Source organism: Falco naumanni, chromosome 3 (genome assembly GCF_017639655.2).
Source record: "Falco naumanni isolate bFalNau1 chromosome 3, bFalNau1.pat, whole genome shotgun sequence".
NCBI classification, from domain to species: domain Eukaryota; kingdom Metazoa; phylum Chordata; class Aves; order Falconiformes; family Falconidae; genus Falco; species Falco naumanni.
The window spans coordinates 74905136-74926229 of record NC_054056.1 but is presented as its reverse complement, the minus strand read 5'-3'; positions in this window follow the sequence as shown (position 1 = coordinate 74926229).

Here is a 21094-nt window from a genome sequence, read left to right as displayed (position 1 = left end):
AGGTAAGCCTTAGGGTTAAGCACTTTTGCAGCTCTGGTCATTCCCTTTAGTCACCTAATTGGAAAAAGGAGCTCTTTGGAAAGGCATGCACTTCTCAGACTGATTGAAAAAGGAATTATTGATTAAATATTTAGGAGTATTGATGGGATGCATGAAGGCAATTGAAAAGGAAATGCATTCTAATTAAATATCTGGTTTAGGATTTGGAAGTGTACATTGTTCTAGATAGGCCATTGATGTGAGAAGATTGGTCCTACAGAGTACTGTGTACTGCAGGAGACGCTCTTGGGACATGAAAGAAATCATGTATCCTTTGAGAATTTCAAATTGCCAAGCTGTAAGGAGTCCCTTCCTCATTTTCCTCCTGCCTTCTTCGGTGCCCTTCTCCTCCCATATAAAAACATCCCATGTTAAAGAACAAGCTTAATAGGTCAAAATCCCCTGAACATTTCCAAAAAACATAGGAAAATATCCCAAATATATATCACATTTTAACTGAAAGGGATGAGGAGACCCTTGCTGACCTCCTTCTCTTCTCACCTACAGAAGACATCCCATTGAACCATAAGAGACACTGAGGCTCTTGGTCCAGGCTGCCAGGCTCTGGCCTTGACAGCTGCCTTTTGGCTGGAGGTGAGCATGTCAGGAAGGAAAACAGAGAAAATCTCCCTAGGAAAATTGCCTTGTTTCTACTGAACCAATCCACAAACTGACAAAATTCTACAGGATGTTTTGATTTCTTTCATACTGGCTTGTCCTGACAGAAAAGAAATAAGAAACAAGAAATGTTTCCTCTGAAAATCTCCATGTGACTGTATCTCAGATCTTAGGCAGCAGAATATTTCTTGTCAAATACAAAGAGTTAAAGGGAAGAGATCTAAACAGTCTAGCGATCAATAGTTTACGTATGGCCAATGTTAAAATGGGTTCTGGAGATCTCTTGACAGTTTTGCTCAAAGCATACAGTGAATTGCTATAAATATCCTGACATAAGGCAATGCTGTTCCAGTATGGGATCTCAAAGTAAACCCTCTGTCCTCAGAAAGCTCACCCTCTAACCACAGGCAGCAGGGGCAACTGCCACATCACCAGTATGGTTTCTTTCTGTAGGAGAGCAAGCACAAGTTACCTATACATGCCATTTATCTGGAGCTGAGCAGATGAAAGAATCCATTTATCCAGGATCTGCCACATTCACTAAATAATTCAACAAACTAGTATTTCTTTAGGCTGCTGCCTGAAGGTACATGTATTTTGGGCTTGAGCACAGAACCGTTTGTTTGGGTTCATTAAGTTCCTACTGCTCAGCTGAACTTGCCATGGTGGGTTTGGTTGAGGTTTTTGTTGGTTTTGTTTGGGGTTTTTGGGTTTTTTGGGGGGTGTGTGGGTTGGTGGTTTTGGGTTTTTTTTAATATAAACATCACGATGAATTTTTTTTTTACCCAATTAATATAAAGAAAGTCTCAAATGTTTAAATACGGGCCTGCTCCATCAAGACTGCTTTGAGGAAATAAGCTGTTACTTGATTTCCTGGTGGGATTAGTTCTTGTCAAATACATTTTTAATGCACTTCTGGTATCTAATGAATTATGTAGCATGCCCCTTTTTCTTCTGTCAAATGAGGTTTGGAAGAAATCAGGTCAAGTCCAAAGGCAAATAACGATACAGTATTCTGAAATAACCCCTAGTCTGAGTGAAAGAACCATTCTGATGGAAACTCATTCCTGATGAAACAAAGGCAAATATTATAAACTAACCAAGCCTCCCTATTTTTGTGGCCACCACCACCAGAATTTATTCCAATAAGGCAGAGGTCAAATACAATTTTTACAGGCCTTAAAGGAAGGTACTGAAAGCCATGTTTGAAACTATCAAAAGTTTGTTGGTCCCTCAGTGTGTAGCAGGCCCATGGCACTCCTAGACAGGGGATGCTGAGGAAGTGAGAAGTGTATATGGGTGTAAGTAGAGCCTGGACACCAACTCTGGAGAGACATCCATTGCCAGTCACTAAATAGAAAAATCACGGAATGCTCAGGAAATTCCTCAAGCTCAGATGCTCAAAATGCTCAGATGCTGGAAGAGCCATATAAGCTTGTCCTGTTCCTCCTCCACCCTGGGGTCCCATTGTCATCACTGTGCGATGCAAAGAGCAACTTAGATGGTTTCCTAGTCTAAACCATTATGGTTATTCTTGTATTCTCATCATTATTAAATGGTAAAATCCTAAAGTAATAGAAAAATCACCAAAGTTACTTTTCTTTGTTTGGTCTTATGTTCAAATGCAAAACTAACTCTTCAAGAAAGGGTTAGTTAGTTGACTGATATTTCTGTGGAATAGCACTGTTAATGCAGGCAGGTATATACTGTTCAACATGAGATGGGGGGATGATTCCTAATATCTTCTTCCCCTTAGTTTTGCTTCTGTGGTGCTGACACACCCCAGGACGAGTGACAGACACTCTGGCTAGAATGGAGATTAAATGTATGTATTCAGGAAAGTCATTCTACTTATGTCCAATTTTCTGAGGCTTATCAGTTGGGTTTTTTTCCCTTTACAGTACTATAAAATTTTGACTAGTGCCATTAAAAACTGAGCAGGTGCATGATTTCTAATTAAACTTGGACCACCATCACATTTGTTCCATTTTAAAAAATTGCTGATTTGTAATTTTCCTGACAAGAATAAAATTAACAGTTTTGAATTGCATTGACCTAATACCGTTCTCAAAGTCCTGTAAAACTATGTGCTCTATTTTGATTGGGATAACTGGCCTTTCCAGATCATACTTGGAAGATTATTTGTCATGTGGGTTTTACACTTTAATTAAATATCAGATTTGCTTTTTGACTGAAGCAATTTGAGCTCAAATATTCCCTAGGGTGTTCCGGAGAAGAAAATTGTTCTTCTATCTCCCTCTTCCAATACACTGACTTTTTCCAAAATTTCAGTTCCTAAGATAACCAAGGATGTCCAACACACCTTAAGGGAAGAAGAAAGTTCTTTCAAACACAGGAGTTTTTCTTTTTTTTAACCAACACTACTGCTTTTCAATTTTATGTTTCCTTTTCCTGGAGAGTTGTCATTAATCACTGACTAATGAGAAGGGCTTTAATTAATCAAAACCTATCTTGACATGATATTTGAAATTTGCCTGTTAATATATTATCTCCTACAGTTGCTTTGCTCTTCTTCCAGTCCAGTCATGCTCATCCATTCAGATCCCCTCTGTGTGTCTCAACTAGAACTTGAACTTGGCTTATCCATCTCTCAGGAAAGTGGCCTGATCAGCAGTTTAGACTGTCTGGAAAAAGTTTCCTCTTTGTTTCTTCGTTTGGAGCTCTTCCCTTGGATACACTCAATTAAATATTAATTGTCCCCTGAGAAAAAAATGGGGAGAGGGTGACTTCTACTGGGTGAAAGGGAGAAAGTCATGTTGCAGTCCTTGCTCTGACTAGTATATAATTACATACACGAAACAGAGCAGGTTTCTTTACAGCGAAAAGAGAACTTTCTGGGTCATCCCTAGCTGCAATGACTCAGCTTTTCACCAGTTTGCCCCTCACTGGAAATGTTTTCCCTAATGAAAGAACTGGAAGTACAGATGCAGCATTGATAGTGTGCCTCACTGGGCTTTTTCTGCAGGACTAAGCATATTCTGAGACTGTTTATCTTTCAACAAGCCTTGTACACAAGATGTGAGGGCAGAGGTGTGGGCAAAGCCACAAGCTATCAAAACTGGAATAAGTTGTTACATGTTCAGAATTTTTGAGCAGCCTGTTCAAGGTCCCAGGCGCACATGGTTTTATCACCCCGTGTGAACAGCAGCCCTTTACCACCACCAAGTACAGGATGGTTGCTGCAGGCGCACTGTGCATGGGGACATTGAACAGGGACCTTCATGTGTGATAAATGAGATGGGGTTTCCTCACCAGCACAACAACCAAAACCATGGATGTCTTTATTAGATCTGACCTTAGTATTTCAGAAGAAGGAATGAGAATTGCAAGGCATCTGAACAACAGATGTGAAATGCAATCCACCCTTGTCTGCTACATTTGTACCGTTATAAACTAAGCAAAGCTGAGTGGCATATATCATCATCGTAAATGACTACAGAAAGTGAAGGATAATTGGGACTCAGGCAATCCACCTCCAGATGGGCAAGGAGACGTACAGGATTAGAATAATCAGACAAACAAGAGGAGGTAGGAGCGAATCTGAAAATTATTGTATAAGAACAAAAAAAAAATCTTACTGTAATCAGCAGTACATTAGGAGTAGCACAATCGATTTTAGTACCTTTGGACAAACCTTGCAAAAGCTGTAATTATCCATGCTGTTTGTACTCTTGTGTGTTTCTTAGCTTCTTGCTTCCCCTGGTGGCATAGGTGCAAAACTTGTGACATGAGCTTTCTTTGGGGATGCTCCGAAATTCATGCAGTGACATGGGGTGGGAGGAAGAACTGCTGCCTCTCACATGGGGGTGGCTGGGAGTGAGGAGAAATTCAGAAATGCAGCATGGGGAACTGTAGCAATTTAGCAAGCTAAACTGAACACAGAGTAAAAATTAGGACCTGAAATAGGCAGGCATTTCTAACTTCACTGTGTTGGAAATCCCAGCCCTTTGTCACTTTTAGGTAGGCACACAAGCCACAGTAAGAGAACAATACTCCATCTTTCTAGCTGCTATCTAACCATGTACAGCGGGCTCTGCTTCAAAGAGATAACAATAGAAACAGGAGATAAATGACGGATAACAGAAAATGCACCAATGAACTCCAGCTGACTCAAATTTTCCACAGAGCACTTTTTCACACTGAAAAAGTCTATGGAAAGACTGCTTTGGAACACTTCTAATTTGAATTTATCAGATTGGCTTGGCATCCCAGGAACTGAAACAGAACTTCAAAACAAATTAAAATGTTTCAGTTTGACATTTTGAATTTTCCCCACTTTTTAAATTCAAAATACTTTGTTTAAAATTTCTTTTTCTTAGACATTAGGATCATTCCACGAAACAAAAGTCCCTGTTGTCCTTGTCCTCCTGAAATAACTTGAAAATGCTTTTTCAGACAGAAACTGAATTTCGTTTTGGCTTTGGGGAGAACACTTAAAAAGTCTTGGTTTCAGTTATCTTCATGGGTTTTTTTTTAATTTATGTTAAGCTATGAAACTGAAAACTCAGTTGCTTGCAGAGCTACAAACTAAGATGACCGTGCTGTAGTACCCCACATAGCAGCAGTAGCAGCCCATCAGTGTTGATCACTTTGCAGGTGTTCACAGAAATTAGCTTTCAAGAGATCTTATGAGAGCAATGCAGTAATGACCAGGGGTTTGGCGTGGGAAAGCATGAGAGAACTGGATGGGGGTTTGATGGGTGGCAGGATCCTCAGGAAAGGAGAGAAAAAGCTGATTGTTTTCACTCTGGAGAAAGGGATTGCATCAAGCTGAACTGCCACGGATATGCCAAGGTGCCCAGTGGGCAGTCTCCCCAGAGTGTCCTTTTTTGTTCCAGCTCACTTGTGCACAAATTAAACCTGTTGGAAAGAGCAGCAGGTCATGGGTGCTTTTCCTTGCCTCTACTCTCCTCCCCTCACCACAGCTCAGAAGATGCCAGGGCTGCATCACGCTGGTAGCCCAGGAGTCACAGCTCAGCCACCCACTGGTAAAACTAAATCAGACCTGCAATGACAGAGTCAGAAGGCACTGACATAGGGGAGTGCACGCTTATTTTATCTTAGCATATGCCACTAGCGTTTGACAAGGGTTTCTGGGCAGCATTGAACCTGGCTTTTTCAGATCCTTCTTCCCATCAATTCTTTGGCATATTTTGTGCTTCAGAACAAAGCCTCAACAAGTTACATTGCAAAAGGAAGGCAACATCAGGATCCAGACACAAACGTGGACTTCCTGGCCACACGACAGCTGAGCACAGGGTAATGGGAAGTTACAGGAGATAAATGGATTATTGGGGCCTGTCTCTATATAGTGTATCTGTTCCCTAATTTTGTGTGTTGTCATTGATACTTCCCCTTCTGAGGAAGGCAAGGACTTGAAATGACTGAGTCCACAGATACTGTTTAAGAAGATAAAATAAACTTTTACAACAATTTGATGTAGGTATATGCAGAAGAATACACAGTTTAAGTATAACCACAGCTTTTGCAGCTGTGTGATCAAGCGTGGTTACTCACAGTGGAAAAGCGGCCAAGAGCTGTTGTATGACACCAGTTAGTGAAAGATAAGCTTCATTCTTTTGCACACAAGCTACTTCACAGGGTAGTGGGTGAACATCCTGGTGGATTTGGCTTCTCCAGCTTCTCTGGAGACCTTCTGGCTGAGGTAGGAAGGGCAGCTTTAACGTACAAAAATTGGTTTTTGTGCTGCCTGGCTGTTTGTTTTGAAGGCTTTCTGAAGGGCAGAAAGTCCATCACAAATAGCTGCTGCAGTGGAAAAGGACAGACTTGGCTCCTCTTGCCACTGTGCTCACTGCTGTCACAAACACAGTGGCTGATCTTCCTGCAGCCAGAGGGGTTGTCTTCTTTTGAGGAGGAACAAACCATGAAGCAGAATTCAGAGAAAGAAAAAGTAATGACTGAGCAATATGTATTCTGTAAGTATCCTTGGAGCCTCTGATTGAAAAGGCTTAAACATAGATCTTAAGAAATATGGCATTTTTCTGATTCTTCAGGAGGAGAAGGTGAGGAAATGAAGAAATAGGAATTGGTCAAAGAAGGATAATTTAATCTGCCCATCATCTGAAAACGTAGCATCAGTTAAATATTTCTAATATTTTAGATTGTTCTCTGTGTTGAAAGACAATGACTTATGGGTCATCATTTGTGTGCTAAAAGACTACTCTGGAGAAAGTAAGGCTACATATGGTAAGGTAGCAAGAAGGAGGACTGGTCTTACAGGCTTTATCCTCACCTAATAGTGTTCAGGTCTGGGAAATACTGAAAATAGTATTAAAAAAAATGTTGAATCCCACACCTCTTTCTGAATTCTGAGGTCTGTGATCCTGGATCCTCAGGTGATGCAAAGGAACCACAGAACTGGACACAGGTGTTCCTAGGATGTGGTAAGGTACTAAAATCCTATTTGTACTGTCTGAAAAGAATGCTCCCTGAAAGGGACAGGCTGTACACCATCCCACCTTTGCTCTGCCTCAGTTAGGATTAAAGGCACTTCTGTTATGGATACTTCCTCCCTTAGAAAGACAGGCAGTAGTGCATGACACGCCACCTGGGACAAATACACTGCCCTGGACAGTGTCAGTGAGCGGATGGACTGTATGTGTCTTAACCAACTGAAAGATGTTGAGGAATAGCCTCAGGACGGGAATCTTGGTGAAGCTGTGCAGGCACTCCAGTGGACATAGGTAGACATAACCTCGTGCTGTGCGTTCTCTTGACCACCTAAAATAGAGGCTACATTCTGTAATGTATCTTTTCATAAATAAACCTCCAATTTCTAAAACAATGACCTAACCAGCTTGAAAAAAGCCTAGTACAGTGCTAAAATTCATTGTCTTAATGACGTTTTTTGTGAAGACAGATATTGAGTGTAGTCTGGTTAGTCACTAGATTTATCTGCCTCTGTTTTCTTTTGTGAGGCTCATTTTTGTTAGAGCTGGTTTAGACCAGGCTAAATATACAATGATACAATGCTGACTCTGGTCGAGACCACGACAAACTCCTGCCTATAGGTTGTTGCTCGCTTTTTGCAGGGTTGAGGGGAGCCTGAAAGTTCCTCTTTCATCATACAGTTGGATTTTTGTTGATATTCCGAAATATTATTGTTATGATCCTCTCCAAATAGAAAAATTACTTGAAGAAACCATTTCACCTTTAGCTGAGACCACATTAATAGCCCTCTCAGTCCTTTTCTGTAGGAGTGTATTACAGGTACAAGCATGTGGCAGGCAAAAAGTAGTTCCTGGGATGGGAACACGGATTACAGGGGGGACGGTGTGCGTGAGTGTGTGTGGGAAGAAGTGGGTAAATGAGCTGCACTAGAGCTCAAGGAGATGTGTAATGAAGTTCAATAAAGCTGGTAACTCAAAAGCTTGTTTGACAAGGCAGCCCTGGACATGTTCCTTGCTTTGGGGCTAATCACTGCACAGAGTTTAGTAATGTTTGTGGCCATATCCTCTAAGTTACCTACTTACAAAACTTTATAAATAGATTTATGGGGCAGGGTTACAGGCACTATCACTCCTTCATTAGCACTAACACAGAGCATGCTCCCCATCCATTAGGGAAGCAGTGACCACGATCCTCTGTGGTCTTGTTCATCCCTGTTTTGTGGCTATGAGCCCAATCCTGACGCTTTGGCAGAGCTTTGGGGCAAACGGTCTCACAGAGCAACTACTGTAAAAGAGAATCCAGGACCAACACCACAACCTGGACTTGGACCACATCCTGATCTAGTGATGTCCATGCAGTTATTTCAGACTTCTGAAGGAGGAGAATATCCCAGAGGTGTGCAGTTATACTGTTAGCTGCAAACTGGACAATACATACAGCAATCTCTCAGACAGAAGTATCTCACATAAACGTGTGGGATCCTGGAAGGGCAATACAGAAGACAGAGCAAAGAGGAAAAGAGGCAGAAGAAGTGGTAACAAATACTGATTTATTAACCCGATTGCTTTTCAGTTTGAAAAGCATGAACACGTTTCTATCTTTATGCTTTCATTTACAAACTTATTATTGAACAATTAATATTTCAAAGGAGTGCCATATTAAAAATATTATATTTGTATAAAGTCTTCAAGATAAGCCTGTTGTGTTTTGGATGTCAGAGTATGCTAGTCAGCAACTCTGCAACTGCTGTAGCTACGAATGTATACATTTGAAACTATTACTACAGTTACTGGTTTTTATTACAGTAATAGAAGCGTAGACTTATTTTAGCAGGCATACTTTTGTTTATAATTTTCATTAGTCTGGAAAAATTATCATTAGTGTAGTAGGATTTACTAAATGTAAGTAAATTCTCATCTATACAGAAAGAATCTACCTCCTCACAAGCAATGCTAAAATGATGAGGAAATCTGAAATGCAAGGTAAATAAGACCCTAATGCACAAAAGCCTAGGCTTCAAAGCTCAGCTTCTCAGAGAATTATTAACAGCATTTTCTCTTCCTTTCACATGCAGTTCTGTATTTCTGTTGTCATTAACCACTGAGTTGTATTATTGAAACCCTTCCATGTGCAAGCAAATGTTTACACTCATTGCTAATCAGAAAAGCACTTCAGCATGTTCCAAGATCCCACAGAAGAGATGAGGTTTCAAGGTCCATATGTCTGCAGTTCAATGCACTGGAAATAAATCCTACGTCAGTTAGGTGTATATCTCCCGAAACAGCTGTATGTATTGATTTTGCAGAAAAAACTTTGATTGACGCAGTTATGGACACAGTTACAAGGTAGGTAGTAGGGACCACTTTAGATAAACTACTGAATATATCAGCCTCTTTGATGGCCTGGTCAAGAAATGGTGTTTCAACTCTTTCAAAAGCTCAGAATCAACAATACCATGACTAGAATCAATGCCGAAATTGAAAATATGTCCGGGTCCTAATCACTTTAGTCCGTGCTTTGAAAGAAGGTAACAGAAAATATCTAAAATGTGATCTAGTGCTGAAGAACTGAGCTCCCCAGTGCTCTCCATGGATCATGGAGCCATCTCTCAGCTCTGCCAGCTGATGGGCATGTGCTCGTAAGGCAGACAGCAAAGCCTTCTGCCACGGTGAATGCCTCTTGCACCTACTCTTCACCCGTACAAGGCAGAGGACAGGCAGCACAGGACTCAGAGCTGCCCTTGCACCTGAGGTGTCCTGTGAGAGACTTTCGCGGGCATGGTGGGTCTGAGGGTGGTGCAGGGATGCCCTGGAGTGGTGGGAGCAGCAGGAGTGCTTTGCCCTGGCACCCTGTGGGCAGGTGCCATGCAGCGCCCTTTTTTGATCCATCTCAGTCCTGTCCGAATGTACACCACTGGCGAAAGCAGCAGGGCATGGGCTCTTCTTTTTGCCTCCTCTCACCTCTACCGCGAATGCACTGGGGCCACATTGCACCCCAGGTAGCCCAGGGGTCACAGCTCAGCCACCCGCTGGTAAAAATAAATCTGCATTTACAATGATAGAGTCAGAAAGCACTGATGGGATCATAAAGGCAGGAACCTTTTGTTCCCCTTTCTTTGGGAAACACATTGTAAAAGGAATTGTTCACAGCACAGAAGAGAGAACTTTTGTTGGCAGTGACTATGGGATTGCTTTGGCCCCTTCTAAACATACGGGATAACCTCAGAAAACTGCAGCTTTACAGGGATTTACAGGGCCCCTTTGAGGGCTTGACAGGCAGCCTCAGGGTAGCTATCACATAATCATTTCCAAAACCTGAGCAGCAGCATCCCCCACTGTCCCTTTCTGGCATCCCACGTTTAGAGGCAAAGCAGGCTCCCTCGGGCAGAGGTGCGGAGCTGGCGGGACTGCGCGGCTTCCAGGGCTGGTGTCCCTCTTTCTGTCCCTCTTTCCGTCCCTCTTTCTGCAAAACCACACACTGAGTGCTCTCGTGATCTCTTTGCACTGAGCCAGCCTGGACTGCTTTGCTGTCTAGTGAGCAATGCAGAGAAAAAAATTCAAAGACACCAGGCTAGAACTCTTCTGCACAGGGCCTAGATGGTTTTGTATGTTTTATTTCTCATACCCCCCCACCTCCCCCCCCCAAATTATCTCAGGGGCAATATGAGCTTTTTTAAGAAGTGTCAATATCTTCATGTCTAAAGCTACTTGGAAGAAATCCTTGGTGCTTATTTGGGATTCAGATAATACAAGCCAGAGTTAGGATTGCCAGCTGACATGAACAAAAAAGTGGGGGGCTGCCTCTTTATGAAGGGAGCAGGAAAAAGAGCTAATAGTTGCGATTCTTGTGACTGCCAGGTGGTCTGCTTACCTTTGTGCAAGCAGAGCTTAAACAAGTACATTTGTTAGTTAAGACTGCAAAATTTGGGGTGCTATTTTGCTCTGGACACACATTTTCTCCCAAACACAGGTGCGTGTTTCCTATCTGGGACCATCTTTCTGCATCACAGGGATATTTCATAAAGTAGTGTTCAGAGCACTGAAAGGTGAACAGCAGACTCTGTTACATACCTGAGGTTTTTGTTCTTCTCAGCCTTCTTGGACCTTTTCAATTGCTGAGCCCTGGAACCTCTTTTTCTCTCTCTCTTTGCCTTGTCTGGTTGACTTTCACTCCCCTCTTCAATGGTCTGTTTTATCTCCCTGTTTGTTTGGGTTTTGTTTCCCTGAGAAGGGCCTGCAAACCCTTCCATGCAACAGTACTGTTAGTTAGGTAAAGCCATGAGAAACTCGAATCAATTCTTCTAATCAAAGCTAACTCATTCTACACTCTTTCCTCTGACAAGCTCTCCAGCTGTTCAAAGCATGGGAGCAAATCTACCACGCTTTCTGGAGCAACTGCAGTCAAAGCTGCAGGCAGCTATAGTGAAACTATAGAAGTTAACAGGTGGCAAGGGACTACTTGGAGTAGTAAACTATTGTTCACTAGATTTCTACCATGATCTTAAAAGCAGAGCACTTGGATTGGTTTGCATTATAAACATTTCACACAGTTGCCCACCCCAAACCAGACTCCACGAAGCTCTGATGAACTAGGATCTCAGCTAGGGTTTTCCAAAGGCGACAGCTACTGACAGGACAACACAGCTGAGCAATTTCTAAGGGGATCATTGCACAAACTGCAATGGCAAACCTGCACCAGCCTTACTCCGAACTTTTGGAGACCTGAGACTGGTGGGTAACCTTGCTTGCATTTTCAGAGGATTTTAGTCCTCAGACAGAATAAAGTCCTTTCTTAAAAAGACCTTCTTTGAAAAGGATCACCTGTTTCTCGCTTTTGAACACAATTGTCACATGGGGGTGTGACAGTTAATTGGAGGAGGCTATTCGGTGTAGAACACGAGTTCTGAGAGATGCTGGGAAAGCACAGTAAGGAAAGACTTGCCAGCTTCCTTCTGCTGGTGTTTCCTCTGCTCTCCTGAGAAATATTTCTATGGATAGTCCTTTGGCAGCAGTACCACTTTCCGGGGTGGGAGGCTTTTCTTTTGAAATGTGTCTTTTCCTGTGTGATGTCTTGTAGGTATTTCATTTGATTCAGCACATGCCTAATGCACCTGACAAACTATCATTCCATTTTTCTTTTCTGGGTGAAAAAAACCCACCACCCAAACACACAACAGACCTAATGCCAGGAAGAGGCACTATTTTGACTCTCTTCTGCTGGATCCAGTGTCCACAGTGGAGAAAGCTACGTCTCAGCACAGGGATTTCTAGTGGAGAAAAGGAAAGCCATACGTATGCAGAAGCAAGCACCAGCCTCCTGTTTGCAGACACAGTAGACATTGGGGCAGATTTCTTTTCTATTCCTGGTGAGGAGAAGACACTATACATTTCAGCCTCAGCTTTACATCAGAAACCTCCCTCATGCATGAGACAGGTTGTTACAGTGTTTGTGAACCTGACATACCTGTGCTGTTTCATTTTCCACCAACCTATCTCCTCCTGCTCCTTGGAGAGCAGAGGGTGGTACAGCCTGGAGTGCTTCAGCTTGATACTCCCTATCTGCTTCTCCTGTATGGCCACTTTACTCTTCCAAATGCAGCTCTAGAAAGCAAAGCAGGTACAGTGACATGACTTCTTGGAAGTGAAAACCAACTAAAGCAAAACACATGCAAAGCTCTAATTTTCTTCTTGGTCTGCGAATGCCCTGTTTTCTGCTATGTCCACTACACTGAATGGAGAGGATCTGAAAAAGGATATCTCAGCCAGCAAGCTTCAGAAGTCAGAGCTGAGGCCCTCAGGCTTTAGCTCATCTTGAGGAGTAAATTATTCCTGCCCTGAGAGGCAGTGACCAAACAGAGACCACAGGACAAGTGGGGCTGAGGGAGCAGCACTCTATGTCCAGCCCCACCAGAAATGATGTTGAGGTAAGAGCACTGCTCTCAAAGCATCTACTTGATGAGCAGGTGAAGGGCAGATGCAGAACAGAGGCAGCCACGTTTGCTTTGTGAATCCTGTCACTCTGAGTCTTTCCCATTCCTGACCCCTGCTTTTGCATAGAAAGCTGTAGCTGTGGGGCTGCTCTTCCAGGCAGCTCCTTCACAAGCATTTCTCAAGAGAGGAGACAGTAGGGCATCTCTAAACAGCAAAACTCTGATGAGTCCAGAAGGCTGTAGTCAGCTGGTAAATACAGTGTACCTTCTCAGGCACCTCCACCAACACTTCCAGTTGGAGCAGGTGGTCCTTGGCTGGGCTCAGCAGATTTGGCCTAATGCAGATGGCAAGGTTGCTGGTAGTCATCCTGCTGGCTGCAGAATTTTGGTTGTTGTTGTGGAGCAGGGAGAGCAATTTCTTGAGAAGGAGTGGGAGACTGGCTGCAGGCAAGCTGTTGTCCACCCTGAGGGAACAGGAACTGTTGTGTGACCCTACCTTGACATTTTGTGAGACACCAATGCAGAAAGCAGATCACCCATCAGAGGAGAACAGCTCTATCTCAGATTGATTCCAAGCCTGCAGCATTGCCCAGACAACAAACCTGTGCAGGGGCCTTCTGCAAAAATGCAGCGCATTGGCGAATGAACACATGATAATCAACATCACTGCGCTAAATGCTTATAGTCAGAATGACATAAGCTCATTTTACATTTGCTTATCCAGGATTTACTGTGTCAAAACAAACCAACCCCAAAATACAAGACTTTCAACAGCTTTTTCATAAAGTTTAATTTCAGTCTCCAGCTTTTATTACTTTGCAATTAGTCATGCATGTTGCTTTCATAAAAGCTATATCCAGGGAGAAAAACTCCCTAAATAATCCCTAATTTAGTCCCTCAGAAGGAATTTGGCAATCACCTCAGATTATTAAATGGTGATTAAGTAGCTGAGAAGCAAGATGCTGCTCTGCAGCCTCCGAAGTTTTTTGGTAAAGAGCTGAGACTTGTTATCCCTATTACCCAGAGTGGAAGTCAATCTGCTGCACGGTAGAGATAAGACTCCACACTTCCTTTATCTTCCCATCTTGCAAATGTGATGTCTGGCTCCATGTTTTATTGCTTTCACTCTCACCATGTAAGGAGCCTCAGGCCCTACGCCTCTTCCCTGCCATGTGTTACTGTGCAGCTGGGGCCAACACAGATCCAGGAGAAGCTACTACCCTGGTGGGTTCCCTGAGCCTATTCTTACCAGAAGACTTGCGTGAAAAGTTTCCATCATCTGTTTATCAGATTTGGCATTCAATTAGCACTTTCATTCGAAGTATCTGCTTCGCTTAAAACCAGGGTTTGTTTGTTTATATTTTTCTTGTGGTTAGAAAAGTTTTGGGTGAGTTTCAGCCAAGCTTTGGGGGAAAATTTTCAGAAGCTTCTAGCCAGATATACAGACATATGTCTAATCCTGCTGGTTTGGTTTTGTAGTTTTTTTATTTTTTCCCCAGAAGGAAACTGATAATGATTTTTGCATTCAGCAAGACACTGTGTGGTTTGAGGATATGGGGCTTTCCCATCATTTTTTTTTTTCCTACGAAATATATTTTTCTCCATCTCTAATTTGCAAGCTGACATGCTGTTAACGGCATTGAGATTGCTGCTGTTCACTCCAATTTGTGCTTGACCTGACGTACACAGCTGGGCCTCCTGGTTTTCCCCTGCCAGACCCACCAGGACTGTCAGGGACGGTCAGCATGGGTTTGAGCTGCATAGGTAAGGCAGCGAGTGAGATCAGAAACTTACAGAGGAAATGCAGGGTCTGCCTAAAGACTAACCCACCCATACTTAATGAATGGCACGATACCAAACTTCTCTGTCTCATGAAACCAAGTTTATTCCTTTCCAAATTTTAGGGGTCTAGCTGGCAAAAAGAACCCCCAGCAGACAAAAAAAGAGGAGAAAAGTGACTCCAGCCAGCTGTGTGCATGCAGTCAAGATGCCCTAGGGAACCTGGGAGCTATCTGCAAGGACTTTTTAGTTATGATGTAGTTAGCATTGAATTTTCGTCAGTTCCATGATACATATATTAGGAAGCTTTAACTTACAACTGCAAGCATATTAGAAGTGATAATGTAACAGTTAATTAATAACAGATGATGTGAGAGGTTATTTGTGGTCTCAGGCACGAGGTAATACAGACAAAAGTATATGCTTACTCAGGAAAGGAATTCTACTAAAAGTTAAATGATCAAATAAACTGTTTATGATTTTCAGAGTTCTATTTACTGAAAATTGGCTTTTTAATTGCTAAATATTAGCTAGCTGTTTTCTCACTTTGAACTCCCTCTGCAAGGAAATAAAGATTTCACATACTAATAAGACAGAAAATCTAAACAATGCATAATGAAGACACCATTAATTTATAGCAATCTCAAGCTCAGTTTCTTTGTGCAGCTTGTCCCTGTCTTTAAGCAAGCAGAATGTTGAACTGAGAAGGAAGTAATAAAAGAATTAACAATCATATTTCAGTGGCCACGGACTATAGAAGATTTACATACACTGTAACCAGACACCAAGCACTTAAAAGCCAAACAAATAAGCTTCCTACACCACTTTGGCTGACTGATGTGTTTTTAATCCGAACGGACTTCATGGGGAGAATCCTTGTAGCCTTGGTTTCTCTGCTGAGCTCAGGAACAAAGATGCTCTACTGAAGCCAGTTAAGCTGTGACTTTTTCTACAGCTACCAACCCTGGCAGGCCACTAGGTTCAAGTCAGCAACATCTACTAGATAGCATGTAGGTGAGTGTAATTGATAGGAAAATATTCTCAGGCTTGTGCTAGCTTTCTCAAGAAATCTTATTCCCTTATTCTCATTTGTGATGAGAATGATGCTTGTTTGCTGCTGTGCCTTCTGCACCTCGGGCCAGCAAGCAGATGCATCCAGTGGGCAGGGGGAGGCAGGTCAGCTGCGAGAAGGGCAGCAGGCAGGGAGGATGGGGTCACAAGCACAGCCAGGGGCTGCCACTTCAACAGCAACTTCTACAAGTTTCATGGCAGAAAGGGGCTCCAGGGTTTCCAGTCAGGTTGAATGAATTAGCCTGAGTTTAGTTCAGTTCCTTTTTGGAAATTACCTTCAAGGAAAAGTTGTTTTGCTCTTTCTTTGGGGGTTAGAGGTATAGAAAAGAGAAAGCAAAACTGGAAGAAATGGACCCAGCCTTCAAAAAATCTACTGAGGAAGGGCAACTTTACTTCTACATTTTTTCACTTAGCATGCTTCACCAAGCAGATGGGAGGGGGTTTGTTCTAGTTTAGACTTTGTGTCCTAAAATCCAGCCTGCAGAGACTGAGAAACTTTTGGCCAGTCCCTTCATAGAAGAGGAGGGGCAGGTCTACCTCGAAGTTCTGGCTGATGCAGGATACCTTCCAAGCAGTTTAAATACTTTTTGCATAATTATGTGAAGAAAAAATATTGAGGCAGCGGGTGAGTACATTTTTCCTTAGGGATGTGGTATAATGTGAGCAGAGTATGTTTCAACTGACATTAGCTAAGTGCTAGCTTGTCCTCTGGGTTGCCTGTATAGTCAATAAAGAAAAACGAGTTGCTTGAGAGAACAAGTCACTTTATTTTATGAGCAGATAAATGCAATTCAGAGGTTTCACTCTGCTTTCACTGACTATACACAGAGCCTAATTACTGGGAATTACAAAGGTAGGTAAGATGAATCCCACACAAGCTGTCTCAACTTGAAAAATGTACACAGTTTTAATACAACTCTTTAAAATATAAGTTGCATCATGAGGTGCCTTGAAAGCAGGCTGCAGGGTGGTGAATGCAAGCATGTCACTGAACTTTTTAAAAATACACAGTCATGCTTCCTGGAAAACGTAGTGCAAGATCCTTGCCCATTGTGAAATGTATACGCTTAACTGCCTCTGCAATGTATGAAGCTCACAGCCCTGACTGTCTCTTACTATCCACAAAATGCCTGGATTTAGGATAAAGCGAATAAGTGCTATTTGTCTCCGAAACAGTCTTCCATTCCCACAAAGCAGCGATGGCACTTGGAATTAGTGTTAGGCAATTCGGGAAATGTGTGAAAGGGAGCAAAGAAAAATGCTTCTTACAGCTGCAATCAGCCATGATGCTTTCAAGCAGCTCAACTCAACAGCAACTTTCAGCTCAGCTCTTCCTATCCCCCTTATAATATCTACGCAGACACCACTATGCTCTTCTGCTGTGTGCTTTTCTCATCCCCTGGCTCCCCCACTGCAATTTTCATCTTCTATTATTTAGTGGCAGTGCTGGCAAAGCCCTGTGCTGAACAACTCCTTCTTGCCATGGGGGACCCTTCTTGCAATTCTTTGCTTCCCAGCTGCTTTGAAATGACAGAAATTAGAGACCTGGCTGAACCACATGCAGAGAATTCCATCAGTTTGGGGGTCTCGAAGTAAAAAATATTTCAACAAGACTGTGCTGCATCTCAAAAGCACATTAAACACAAATGACTTTCCATAACATAACAGCACTGGTAGTCTTGCCCGAGTTGGTCTTCTCTGCCTGAGACACATCAGCATCACTTAATATGAATGAGAAAGTTACACGACATCAAAACCACACTTTCCAAACTCAGATTCTGTTCTGAATGAATGTGGCATAAATCTGAAGTAATTTCACTGCTATAATTGTTCCAGGTTCAAGGCAGTGTAATAAAGAATAAAATATATTCCAGCAAGCACTGCTAGTCCTCACTTTAACAACACACTAATTTTATGGAGAACTTTTACCAATGTAATTTAAAGAGGAAGACAGAAGTAGATTGTGGCAACAAGTCACTTTCAAATGAATGCATATATAATGGCTCCCTGTGAAGCAGCTTGCAAGCAAGTCAATTACTCATCCAGAACAGGGTTCTTCTTTTCATTTTAGCTAATGGTGGTTTAAATACCATTTTAGTGATTTTGAAAGAAATTTAACACTTGATTCATCTTTATTGAGATTAATTATTCCAATATTTCTTAAACTTGTTGTGTTACATTCTGATGTTACTTACATTTTGTTTTCCACTACTTTAATTTCATTACCCCAAAGAAATTATTCCAGACTTTTGTCAGGATAACTTGGAACTTAGGCCTTATATAATTTTAAAAAAACATTTTAAAATGCATAATACAACTGTTATTCACATCTCCTTTTATTTATTCTGAAAACAGGAAAAACCTAGCAACTTCAAGAAGCTGAAAAGCATGCAAAGCATGATTTAAATACTACTAAAATGCAGGTCTAAATAGCTGACTTTAATGTGATTATTTTTCTCCTTTATTGGGTAAACTGTTGAACAGCCAGCCAAAGAGAAGCCGTTACGACAAATCTTTCAAGAGAGACTTCCAGGAGGCTGGGTTATGGCTTAACCTTCAACCTTGGAATCACATTATTTCATTAGAATCTTAAAAATAAAAGGTTAAATCATAAAAAAAGGAGTAAGGAGTGAATACTTTGAGATATGTGTGATTCTGCAGCCTGCATTTACAGCTCTGACACATATCAGCCACTGAGCTAGGAGCCTCCCTCGCCTCAGCAAAGATGCTGAGCTGAGCCCCCACAAGGAAGACTTGTTTTCTCAGGAGTGAGTAACTCTTCTTCTCAGGAGTAAGTCTCTCCAAAATGTCGAGATGGCAACGTTACCTAAGTAGCATTCTAGAGTGATGCTAAATTTGCAAGGTGCCCACAACAAGGGATATGTAGAGAGACATCTGTGTTTCAACGATACTTCATCAATAGAATTATAATCAGTAACAAAACAGGAAAAATAATGTTCCCTCATGGATACAGCTTATCACATCTCTCCTGATAATACATTGCTATCCAGTCTTCACTGAACGAATACTCTAGATGCATTCTGAACACAGAATCATAGTCATAGAACGGTTTGGGTTGGAAGGAACCTTGAAGATCACCTATTTCCAACCTTCCACTAGACCAGGTTGCTCAAAGCCCCATCCAACACTTGAACACTTTCAGGGATGGGGCATCCACAGCTTCTCTGGGAAACCTGTTCCAGTGCCTCATAGTGAAGAATTTCTTCCTAATATCTGATCTGTATCTACCCTCTTTCAGTTTAAACCCATTCCACCTTGTTCTATTACTACACACCCTTGTAACAAGTCCCTCTCCAGGCTTCTTGCACGCCCTCTTTAGGCACTGGAAGGCTGCAATAAGGCCACTCTGGAGCCTTCTCTTCTCCAAGCTTAACAACCCAAACTCTCCCAACCTCTCTTCATCAGCAAGGTGCTCCAGCCCTCTGACCATCTTCATGGCCCTCCTCTGGACCCAAAAGGTCCATGTCCTTCTTATGCTGGGGGCCCCAGAGCTCAATGCAGTATTCTAGGTGGGGTCTCACAAGAGCAGAGTAGAAGAGGAGAATCACCTCCCTTGACCTGCTGGTCATGCTTCTTTTGATACAGCCCAGGATATGGTTGGCTTTCTGGGCTGCAAGTGCATGTTGCCTGGTCATGTTGAGTTTCTCATCCATCAATACACCCAAGCCTTTCTCCTCAGGGCTGTTCTCAATCCCTTCATTCCACAGCCTGTATTGATACTGGGGTTTGCCCTGACCCAGGTGCAGGACCTTGCACTCAGCCTCGTTGAACTTCATGAAGTTCACAGGGGCCACCTGTCAAGCCTGTCAAGGTCCCTCTGGATGGCACCCCTTCCCTCCAGCATGTCAGCCACACCAGCTTGATGTTGTCGGCAAACTTGCTGACGGTGAACTTGATCCCACTGTCCTTGTCACTGACAAAGACGCTAAAAAGTGCTGGTCCCAGTATCAATCCCTGAGAAATGCCACTTGACACTGGTCTCCATTTGCACATTGAGCCATTGACTGTGACTTCTTGAGTGCAACCATCCAGCCATTTTCTTATCCATCAAGTGGTCCATCCATCAAATCCATGTCTCTCCAATTTAGAGACAAGGATGTAATGCAGGACAGTATCAAGTGCTTTGCACAAGTCCAGGTAGATGATGTCCCTCTTCCCTTATCCACCAATGCCATAATCCTGTCACAGAAGACCATCCCTATACCTCTTACAAATCAGGGATGTTCTGTAAGGGCTCAGGAAGCAAAGCATGATTAAGTCAGATGGGAAATACAAAGAGCTCAGTTATTATGATCCAGTGAGTGATTTCAGACCTGTGAAACACACCTGACAGACAAGGAGAACTTGGGCTGGACTGCAGGAGGAGTCTTTCTCAAAGAGCCAGAAATGTCCAGCCATAGTTGAACTTGCTCAGTAAAGCATATAACAATTTCTAAGCTCACAGTCTCTACATTCACAGTTTTGAGCTTTATGATTTTTCAGTGTATTCGTTAGCAGCCACATGACATTCTGGATTTGTAAACCCCAAAAGGTTTTACTGCTGTATTATTTCATAACATATATATTTATTTATATATAGACACGGAGATATTTCTCTGACTCAGAGCATATAAAGTAAGACTGAAATTACAGCGAGTAATGGTGAAGTGGCAGCTGCCTGTAACAGCTCAGTGGATCCAGGACAGGCAGGCAGCACAAGGTGGCTTGCACTTTGTAGATACAACCACCTGAAACAAACATCCCACCCTTGCTAGAAAGTGAACTGTCCAAATATGACCAGCTGTGAACATACATTATATAAAATTTGTATTTCTGCAGCTAGAAGCTACACCATGCATGCTGTCAGGCTTACAGTGTCTGTGCCTGCTAATGAGCATAGTTGCAAAAAAAAAAATATGGAAGACTTCTGCTTCCACCACCAATTTCTCTATGCAAGAAACACCTCCCTCGTAGCCCCTCTGGCAGGATACAGTTCCTTACTGCCAAGGGCACAGGAAAGGATTAGACCTTAAGGAACAAGTTCATGCACAGCATCGGTCTGCCTTCGAGGATGAACATCTGGGATGTTCCAACAATTGTTAACACAGATCCACTCCAATGCATAAACTATTCAAACATACTTCTCTGATAGGTAGTTTTCAAAAACACCAAACTTATACAGGTTTTTGAAGTTCAGCCTGTTCTTGGAAGTAATATTAAATTTTG